A 10,784-nucleotide genomic window follows, 5' to 3' on the forward strand; every position below is an offset into this window, starting at 1 on the left:
CTCTCCGACCCACCCCCCCTTTACTCAGGGCAAAGGTACCAACAACGTGGGCTGGCTCTCCTGGCACCTGGACAACAAGACGTGCTTGACTCAAACCCTCACTCCCGCCTTGGGGGAGAGTCCCATGTCCCGCCAGGGTTTCTGGGACGCTTCCAGGGGAACTGGCTCCCTGGCTGCTCACCTCTGCCTCACGGTACCTGACGCCACGGAATCCCTGGGCTCTGGCCTGTGCTGCTCTCGGACATTCTTTCATGTCCGCCCCACTGACCACCCAACGTGGCGCTTGGCCTCTCCCCTCGACTTTCATGTGCGGAAACACCAACCCGGCTGTGCAAGGCGCTCGGTTTTACTGGATGTCTGGGTAGCGGGAGGAGGAGGGTTTAGTCCGCAGTACAGGTGACTCGGGGGGGAGAGGTGAAGGGCCCAGGGTGTTCTCTGAGTGGGTAGGTCATCAGAGAAGGTGTTTATGGTGTGATCGTTGTCTTGGGTCAGCTGCACCTCCAGGGGCCCCTGTCTCCAGCTCCTAGAGGGTGAAGGGGTGGTGGGTTGGTGGGCCTGGCAGACGGGCGCGATGCTGCCAGATGAAGATGGAGGGCTGGCCTGTGCCGTGTGGTCGGTTCCCTGGGCCCAGGTGCGGCGCTGTCAGGAAGTGCCTCTGATGGGGCAGCTTCATGGGCGCCCAGAGCCCGGAGGAGCGAGCAGTTGTCCCCCTTCTCCAGGCTGCTCGGTCTCTCTGCTCCCCCTCCAGGCCCCCGAGGAGGAGGAGGAGGGGGAGGCGCTGGGCGCTGATGGATATGCCGGGCTGGGCGGCTGCGCCCGGCACTGTCACCATGCTCTCCCTCAGTACGCCGGAGCCTGACACCCTGACCACTGAGGCATAAAAAACAGAGAATTGGAAGGCTCAGCCTGTCAGGCTGGGAGTGGCCCCCAGAGAGGCCTGGGAGGAGTGCACGTGGTGTGTGCGTGTGTGTGTGTGTGTGTGTGTGTGTGTGTGTGTGTGCGCGCATGCCTGTGGTTGCCTGTGGAAGTGGGGAGGTGGAGAGGAAGCCGGCTGGGCTCGGGTGGGAGCAGCGGGCCCCCCAGGCCTGCTTTATTGTTCTGGCCGCACCTGACCAAGTCCCGCGGGCCCTGCATTTGGGCCTCGGCTGCCAGGGGCAGAGCAGTGCTTCCGCTCTGACATCTGGCTGGTCTCTGCTGAGGGCTCCTGCCCTTTGGCTCGTTGGCACCCTTAAGAAGAATCCGTGGGAGCTTGTTTGGGCTGAGGGTAGTCCCGTGGGCAGTGTAACTCCTGTCACCACTGCCAGGGAAGGGCCCACGTGCTCTGTAACCAGTGGCATAAAAGGCCACTCAGCAGCCAGCTTCTGACACTACGTGGGTCAGGCACTGGGGGACTCTGCAATGACTAAGGCCCAAACCTGCTCCCCTTCCACAGCAGCAGGCAGACAGGCAGCATGGTTGTAAGGGAAGGAGTTTTGAACTCCCCTCCTCATGACGCCTGGCGGTAAGGAGGCTCTCCTGGGGCTGCAGACACAAGATCACCGCTCTGTGGGCAGCTGGGCGAGAGGAGTGCACATCCTCAAGCCCCAGCTGCCTCCTCACACTCCCCATGGTGTCCACCTGCCTAAGCATGCCCCGAGCAGCAAACAGCTACCCCGACCCCATGCCCAGAGGCCCACCCACTAGACTCGGGCTTGTCTCTGCATCTCAGCAAAGTGCCCTCGGCCTCCTCCTGGCGGAGGGCTGGACTTCACGTCTCGTCTTCCCCGTTGGCTGAGGCCGGGGTGCAGCCACCTCTGCATTCTCAGCTCGCAAGGCCAGACGAGAGTTGAGGTTACCTTTGCCTTCGCAGTGCAGAGCCACGCGGGAAACACGTGGGAAGTGGAACTAAATCCACACGGGGGTCCTGGAGTGCCTGAGAACCAGGCTTAGGACTTGGTGGGTGTGCTGAGGCCATTTTGTGAGAGAACCTAGGCATCAGTCTCCTCACCTGCAACGTGGGCCAGTCACCTCAGGGAACACCTGGCACGGGCAGTTTCACGGCTCACATGTGAGAGGCTGGCGTTCCCTTCCACTAATAAATAGAAACGGGGGAAATCTCGATGATGCCAAGGACCGCTGTCCACTTAAAAAGGGTGTGCACTGGACTGGACTCGGCTGGTTATGAAAGTACCTGCAATGTATGTCAGAGGCAGATGCCGTTGGCGTTTTCCGAGCTTGCTTTGACGTTTGCTTCCTGTTTCTCTCCCACCCATCTCATGCAGGGAGTGAGTTTTCCGGGAGCCCCTACAGCCACCCTCAGTACCCCTCCTACAACGACTCCTGGAGGTTCCCCAACCCGGGGCTGCTCGGTGAGTACGGCGGAGGTCACACAGCAAGCAGATGGCAGGTTGCGGACCCAAGCTCAGTCACCCTGACCCATAGTCATACCCCGTGTGAGACGTGGTCCTCTCCCTGACCCATTCAGTCTGAACAGGACCACAGCCAGGGCGAGAGGCCTCATCGCTCCACAGGGAGGAGCCTGGAGAACCCTAAACACTCAGACTCTGTCTGTGATGAGGACAGCTCTGGCCTGTTTTTTGAAAACCAGGTTATTGTCAGGCTTTCGGTTGCAAACAACAGAAGCCACTTCAGCTGGTTTAAGCAGAAAACAAATCTGCTAAGGGATTTGGGGGGCTCCCGGAACCCATGGGAGGACCCATGACACAGGCCTGGGACGCACAGCCAGGGAAAACACCCACCCACACCGCCAGGGCTGCTCTAGCATCAGCACTCCTGCTGCTGCCAGTTGGCACCCCAAGCTGCCCGCTCTGCGCTGCTGCTCAGCCAGGGTGCCTGAGAGCTCTGTCCTGCCAATTGCCGGGAGCCCCGAGCCTCTGCCACCCACTCCCAGCTTGGAGTCTCTCAGCCCGTTTCCTCCAGTTGCTCCTGCCCAACCCAGGTCACAGGCGAGAGAGCCTGTCTGACAGGTGACACACCTGTGCGCTAGCAGCAAGGGTGGCTGGGAGGGTGAGTTCTGACTTCCACCCCAAAGAGGCAGGCCTCATGCTACGGGCAAAACAGAAACAGTTTAAACCGTGCCGGGCAGTTAGAAACATGAGAAATGGTCCCTGTGCTGCCCAAGTCTGTAACCTGGGACATCATGGCCAGGTCCCCAAGCCATCGGGGCCTCGGTGTGAAATGAGGGTAGTCACACCAGCAGCTTTCTTCAAAAATGAGCTAAAAACCAAGGCTCACTGTCCTGAAGATGAGCGGGCTGCCAGGCTCACGCTACCGTAGTCTGGCACAGAAGCCCCAGGCCCATCACACCCGCCAGCCTGGCTTTCCCACGGGGTCTCCAGGCTCATCTGGAAGAGTCCCACGGGGCAGGGGCAGTAGCCCGATGTCTGCCGTCTGGGGAAGGTGCAGGGTGTGGGACCCTGCTCTGAGGCTCCGGCTAGATCAGTAGAAGCGGTGGAAACAGGTGAGACCCTCCACGTACACACTCCGGTGCTCACGCCCTCAGCCCCTGCCACCCTCTGCTGGCCGGGTGGAAGCCTCCTCCACAGAATCACCTGCAGAGTGAAGATGAGCAGTGCCACCCAGTGAAGCTGTACTTCTCAGGAGAACTCCCCTCCCCCTGGGCTTCCCCCCAGGAGCTGCCCGCCCAGCATCATGCCCCCCCTGCCCCCCCCCCCACAGCGAGCGGACTAGGACTAGGTGGGGGTGGGGGGAGGCGAAGGGGGAGGCGAAGGGGGAGGCGGGTAGACGGGGCAGGAGGTGGGAAGCCAGGCAGCAGTGGTCGATTAGGATTAGAATGGGAGTGCCTGTGGCCGCTTTGAAGGGATTAGAGCGTGAGTGGGAGCCGGGAATGACTGTGTCAGGAAGTAAATTGATGATAATGTGAATTAGAGAGGAAAAATGACAAGAGAAAGGACAAGTTTATTCTAGATGACGGTCTAATGGGCACCAGGAAGACAAGAGTGCTTTGTGAGGTGATGTTTTCATCTTTCACGGTAAAGGCAAGCGACTGTGATCTTGCCGTGGCACCCTCAAGCTGAGGCCACTGGCCAGCGCAGCCAAGAGGTTAGGCTTTGAGAGGGGAGCGAGTCAGAGCCGAGGGCGAGAGGTGGCAGGTGGGTGGGGGGCTCAGAGGGCTGAGCCAGGGTCCTCTGTGCAGGCTTACTTCCATTTCTTGTCCCCCGAGGCCCGTTGGTGGGGGCAGCCCCTGCGGCTTTCCTGCTCCTGGGCCATGCCCAGACCTGCAGGGACAGCACGCATGTCCTAACAGCCCCCAGCCCACAGAGGAGGGAAGATGAGAGAGCAGGGGAGGCTGACAGCTGTCTCTGAGTGAGGGCTCTGACCAGGGAGGTGAGGGAGGAAGCAGCATTCTCCATCTCCGGGAATACACAGACACAGGGTTGGCGGCCTTGCCTTCGTCCGGAACAGCTCAGCAAGGCGCTGCCGCTCCGCCCCTGTCACTGCTGCCTTCCTGGGGCCCAGTGAGGGGGTAGGGTATCTGCTCATCCAGGCTGGGCTTGGAGGTGCGGTGGCACGTGCTAACGTGCCACGAGCTGTATGGCCTTGGGCAAGCTGCTTACTCTCTGCCCCTCAGTTTCCTCCTCTGCTGCATGAACAATACCAGTTCCTGCCTCGACTCGTTGTGGAAAGTAAAGAGTTCATGCATATAAAGGGCTTAGAAAAGCACTTGTATATCCTTATGTCATGGTGCCCTCAGGCAGCACTGTTATGAACCCGTTTTACAGATGAGGCAACGGAGGCTCAGAGGAGTGAAGCCACTTGTTCAGGTCGCTCAGCCAAGAGTGGCGGAGCCTGGCTGGCAATCCCAAGGCAGTGGTGCTGTCATGCTGTCGGGGAGAATTGCCAGGATTGGTTTGGGTTTGGGTGAGATTTCAGAATCCATACCTGTCACCTCCCCTGGGGAACGAAGAAGCTTACCGTTCCCACCCCACCAGACACGTGGCCCAGGGCGGCTCACAGGGCCCCCGCTGCCGTCCACCTGGACAAACACAGCCTCCAGCGCAGGGGGAACAGGCCGTGAACTGCGTTGTGGGGCAGCAGTCCTGAGCCAGGGGCAGACACCTGAGTTCCAGGCCGGGCTCTGGCACTGAGAGGCTCTGTGGCTTTGGGCACATGACTTAGGTTTGTTGAGCCTCAGTTTCCCTACCTGTAGAAGGAGGAGATGGCCTAACATCTCTAACCTCAGTGGTCCTAAGACTCTGCTGGTCTCCCAGAGCCCCTGGTGCTCTTTCATCCCGGGGAAGGAGTTTGAACACAAAGCGGGGCTCCTGGAGGCCGCAACCAAAGCATGTAGTCAAATAAAGCTGCCCAGGGAGGTGGGAAGAGCCCTGTCTGCGGGTCCCAGGAGGCAGGCCGCTACCCGCTCTGCTCCACGTACTCACACACCCCGTCTCCCCACGTCCAAGTCTTCTCGTGCCGTCCCCCGAGCCCAGCCTGACCCGCTTCCCCCGGGGAGCCCGGCGCTGCCAGAATAACCCTGCGTTCCCAGAGTTCTTTGCTCAGAGCTCCGAGCCCCTTCCTTCCTGTGAGCATTTGCCTTAGGTACGGGGCTGCAGGCACAACGGCGCCCTCCAACCCCCATGCGTCTTCTCTCTCTTCCAGGCTCCCCCTACTATTACAGCGCCGCTGCCCGAGGAGCTGCCCCACCGGCAGCCGCCACTGCCTACGACCGTCACTGACCCTCGGAGCCAGGCAGACGCCAGCACTTATGACACATATCACTGAGGGTGAGAGCCTCCCAGCCCCTTCCAAGACAGCCGGAGGGGCCCGACGAGAGCGTCCCCCAGCACCCTCCCCCCTCACTTGGAACTCTGCCCCCCCTTTTCCTGTCAGGGACTCTGGGGTTCTATGGTACGGCTGCTGGACTTCTGGACACCTGTCCATTTCTAAGAGTCAATCGATGAGCTTCTCCCAGCGGTGATGGGGTCTCCACAAACCAACAGACTGTGCCGCCGGTCACTGCAGCCCCAGCCCCGCCTGCCAGTCCCCCGGCTGTCTGACCGTCTGCCCGTCTTCAGGCCCAGGCCTGGGAAGAAGAGCTTGCTTTGGTCATTTCAACAGCACCTGTGTAAATACCTTCTTGCTTCTCTCGTGGGCCCAAAGGTCCAACGGAGCAGACTGCCAGCCTTTATGCATTCAGCACCCCCAGCGCATCACAGACCTGAGGGCAGAGCATCCCCTCTGCCCCGGTGCCCCCGCAGTAGGGAGCTGTCCATGGGACTGAGGATGCCCAACTCCGGCCCCGGCCTCCTGCTCGTTGCTACTTCTTTAGCGTCTTGACTAGGTGTCTCACTAACCTGGTTGTGCTCCAAGCTCCCCCCCTCCCCCCCTCCCCGCTGAGACTTTTCCCCAAGACAAACATTTGGGGAGATACCCTGGCTTCCTGCCTCCACTTCCCTGGGCCCAATGCAGTGCAAACAGCTCTTTTCTGTATATCAAATGACTCAAAGAACCGCCAACCACTGTTCTAAAGTAAGATGTCCCAGGTGCTGATTGCAGTGTGGACTTGGAACATTACGGCTGGATGGGACCCAGGAGATCATGGTCCAAGGCGGGACCTGACGTCCTCCTGACCCGCCAGCCCCTGGAACCGCTGACCTGAACTGGGATGTGCTTTCGGAGGCATTCCCAGGCTCGATCACTTTGGACACCCACCACGGACACTGCCCTCACCCTCCAGGACCCCGTGAGTGGATTCTGTTCTGCTGTGTAGACAGTGGTTAACAAGAAGGACTTTGCCTGCACTGAGGACCACACGCACCTGCAGCATCTCCAGAACTTCCTGAGCAGCTCTCTGATCCTGGTGGAGCCTTGCATGCCGCTGGGAATGGAGGTGCCAGGTGGGGCAGATGCCCAACTTCAAGCAGTGGGTGTCTGCCTGTTGACATGAGGGGCCATCATGGTCAGAGCCATGGCCAAGGGCTACAGGAGCTTGGAGAGGGACTTGTAGAACTCACTGTGGGCTGGAGTGGTGAGTAAAAGCCAGTTGGGAGGGTTTGGGGAGACAGAGGAAGGCCTCCTGAGAGAGGGACAGGACAGGCAGTGAGGAACTGGTGGGTGAATTGGAAATGGTTTTGAGGTGGGGTTGCCAGGAACCGCCATATCTTTGCCTAGGGCCTCAATTCCTTGCATAGTCTCTCTTGCCAACTCAGAACAGCCAGGTGGAAGTTCTGTCCAAATCTGGGCTGAATTATAGCAATGACAGTGGACTTTGCCATTACATGACACAGGGTCCCCGATATCTGCATGACACCAGGTTGGCAGAGAGCTGGGGCAGAGAGAGCCCGCACTTGAGGTGATTGGCCCTGGGAGGTCTTGTCCTGGCCGTACCTCTGCCTAGCTGTGGGACCTCTGACAAGACCCTTCACCTCTCTGAGCCTCGGTTGCCTTGGGACTGCAGGGTCATCTGACAGCTCTCTCCTAACTTCTTCTCTCACAGGAAGTTGGGACAGGCCCTCCACTGCTGAGAAAGCAGACAGAGGTGGGCACCTACCGAGTCCCACTAATATTCAGACCACGTGGGAAATAAGAACACCCAGAGGGGTGGAAATCAATCTTGAGGAAGACCTAGTCCAAATCCCCTCAAGGGAAACTGAGGCCCAACTGGGGGAAGCCCGGGGCGTGCAGGGAGAGAGAGAGCAGACCTCCTTGGGCCACTACCAGGCGTTTTGGCCCCCCAATATCCCTGCAAGGTGGTGGGACAGATAAACTGAGGCTCAGCAAAGTGCAGTCCCCAGGCAGTGACTTGGCCCCTGAACCCTGGCACAGGGTGATCCTCCCATCCCTGGGGAGGGCATTAGATGGCTCTCAGCCCACTGCCCTACATGGAGTGTCCCAGGGCTGTTAGAACTGCTGGGGAAGCTAGTCTCCCAGGATGGAGGTGGAGCCCATGAGCTCACTGCAGGCACACCCTCTCCCCTGGAATCTGCTGGTTGAAACAGTTGCAGCCTCCACCTGCCAGGCAAGGTAGAAGAAAGTATATCAGGAAGTGGTGGGGCCAGGAGTCTGCTGCACGGACCTCTTGGACTCTTGCACCTTTAGATCCTGGTCTCTCCTGTGGTCTCAGGCTGTTGGTAGGAGGTCAGCCTTCCCAGAACTGGCTGCCTAAGGCACAACCATCCTTCCTCCGCAAAGCCCACCTGGCCCCACCAGCACCCCTCTGCCCATCCAGTTCTTCTCAGCCCTATGGTGCGCTCCCTCCACGCCTTTCCTCTCTCCCCTGAGGCTCTGCTGGTCCTCAGCTGCATTGTACTTACTAGGCAGCCGCTTGATGATGGGGCTGCCGGGCAGAAGCACAAGAGCGCACGATGCACACATGTTCTTACACTCATCGCTGCTCTCCCCCGCTGAGTTCCCCCGGCTCTGCGGGGCTGCCCGGGAGCTGGGAGAGGAGGGTTCCAAAGGACACAGTCACTGGCGCCAGAGAATTCTGAATGGAAAACACAAGGCCAGCGCTTTCACCAGAGCTTGGTGGCAAGAGGCCTGCGCGCTCCTCTGTGGGCCTTCAGCTCCACGGTCTAGCTCTGGCGTTCTGAAAAGGACATGGTAGATTTTATGAACTTTTTTTTTTTTTACCTTGGCTTAACTTCACCCTACAAAAATTTGATGACATATCAAACCCAACATCCCTTTCCCAAGGCGCCTTAGTGAGGGTTGGCCATTTCATAACTGATGTTCCCATGGTGCTTTGCTGTCTTTGACCAGCCACTGGGACAATCACCGTGCTCATTTTACAGATGGGAAGTTTGAGATTTGGGCCTCGCAGGGCAAGAGAGAGGTGAAGTGAATTCTTAGGTATCCCTGGGCCTCATTCTCTCTCAAAAGAATGGTGCTCCTGTCGTGGGAGAGTGTGGCTTAGAGACACCCTTCCACCCCCCGATGAGGGAAGAAGGAACAGGAAGCCAGGGTCTGTCCTGATGGAGAAGCTTGGGTGTGGGTGGTGTGATGGTCCAACTAGATTCCCATTAACACCGAAACCAACCCAAAAGTCTGCCCAGATTCACACCAACCCCCTGATTCATCCAGACTCCTTTCCAGCTATACCCTAAGGCTTCCAGGGGTTGGATTAGAGCTTGTCCCAGGCCACGCCCTGAGGCCTGACAGGGCCTGGGGTTCCAGTGTCATGAGATGTCCCTTCAGTCTTCTTTATTCTTACGAGGCCTGACAGGGCCTGGACATGGGCCCAGCTCTGACTCCCAGGGCCTAGGGCTCCAGTATCATGAGATGTCCCTTCAGTCTTCTTTATTCTTTCTGCTGGGGCTCAGACTCCAGGCCTGGCTGTGACAATATTCAGGAGTCACCAAGCAGAGTCATTGGGGCCCTCCGGTGCCCACAGGCCTGGGAAACACAGATCACAATCTTAAGGGCCCTGAACTAATTGCTTCCCAGGCCAGGCAGGCGGGGTAACCTTGCAACTCCAGAAGGGCACGGGGCGGCATGGATGGTGGGACGTGGGACCAAAAGAAAATAGGCCGATGAGCCCCCGGCCACCAGCTTGTGACCCCTGCCCAATCTTGGTCCAATGCTCCCTTTCTTCTCCACCTCCTTTCCCTTCGTTGTAAATTTGGGGGAGAAGGGAGCCCAGATTGATGAACTTTGCATTGCCTAGCCCCTGGTCCCTGCCCCCCTTCCTCCCCATCCCGGGCTCTTGCAGACAGTTTGGCTTTGACAGTAGTGAACTTGAACGTCGGAGGCGGTGCGGTGGGGGCACTGTTGGCTTTGAGGGTAGATCAGTGCTGCTGGGCCTTTCACATGTGCAGGGAAACGCCCCAGCTGTGACCACAGGCCACTGAGGGGTGAAATCCCTTTATGAGAAGCCACTTCCCAGAGCAACTGCCCTGCCTTTGGCAGCCCCTGGCAGGAGCCACCCCTTCTGGATGACATTTCAGCTAAAATGTAGCTCCTAGCCATGGGGAGCAAATCTTAAAAACAAACTAAGCACTCCTGACAAATACAGTGGAACCTCAGTTCTCGAACTTAATTCATTGCAGAAGGCTGTTTGAGAAGCGATTTGTTCAAAAACCGAATCATTTTTCCCCATTAGAAGCAATGTAAATGGAATTAACCCGTTCCAGACCCCCAAATGACTCTCTGTTTTAACCTGTTTGTTTACATTTTAAATGATGTTTCAGAGGTGTTCGGGGTTGAGAACTGAAGTTTTGTTCAACAACCGAGACATTTTTTCCATGAACAACTTGGTCGAGAAACGAATTGTTTAAGATGGGAGAGATTTGAGAACAGAAGTCTGACTGTACCTGGAAACAAGATATGTCTGAGACACAGCTGCCCCGAGGGTAGAATCCAGGCCCCTGAACAGGCCAGGCCCAGGCTGGAGTGGGTAGGTCCCACCACACTCTGAGCTGGACCTGCTCCTGGGGGCCTGCTAAGGGGCTGGCTCTGCAGGCTTGGGCTTGTCACCCCCCGCTGGCCTGACGGAGCCTGCCTCTGATGGCTTCCAGGCCTGCACACCAGTGCTCCTGGAGAAGTTATTCCCTTCGTTCTTTTGGCCTCAGAGATGATGTCCAAGGCCAATGCTTCTCTTGAAAGGTAACAAAATACATGATTGGGAAGCTGATCAGTCAGGCCATGACTCCTGGGTGGCCGTCTGTCCACCTCCCGGCAGCCCCTTCAGCCCCTTGTCCCCTAGGTCCCCTTATGTCCCCGTACCTCAGGATTCCCTCTTGCATATTCATGGTGGAGCCACAGTGTTGATCTGCACTTCCCCGCTGTCAGCTCAGGTCTCCAGAGCGATGCCCAGGTGCCAGGGG

The 10,784-nt window shown here is 58.3% G+C and overlaps 1 non-coding gene across 1 annotated transcript in view; it reads left to right on the forward strand.

The window, feature by feature from the left end:
• The window catches only part of LOC102754605, a 28,930-nt gene extending 21,115 nt beyond the window's left edge, over positions 1-7,815 (forward strand). The window contains exons 2-3 of the transcript XR_001512965.1: positions 2,262-2,348; positions 5,620-7,815. This is a non-coding gene — a transcript (uncharacterized LOC102754605). The remainder of the gene's footprint in view (positions 1-2,261; positions 2,349-5,619) is intronic.
• Positions 7,816-10,784: the final 2,969 nt, after the last annotated feature.

Source organism: Myotis davidii, unplaced genomic scaffold (genome assembly GCF_000327345.1).
Source record: "Myotis davidii unplaced genomic scaffold, ASM32734v1 scaffold534, whole genome shotgun sequence".
Taxonomy (NCBI): domain Eukaryota; kingdom Metazoa; phylum Chordata; class Mammalia; order Chiroptera; family Vespertilionidae; genus Myotis; species Myotis davidii.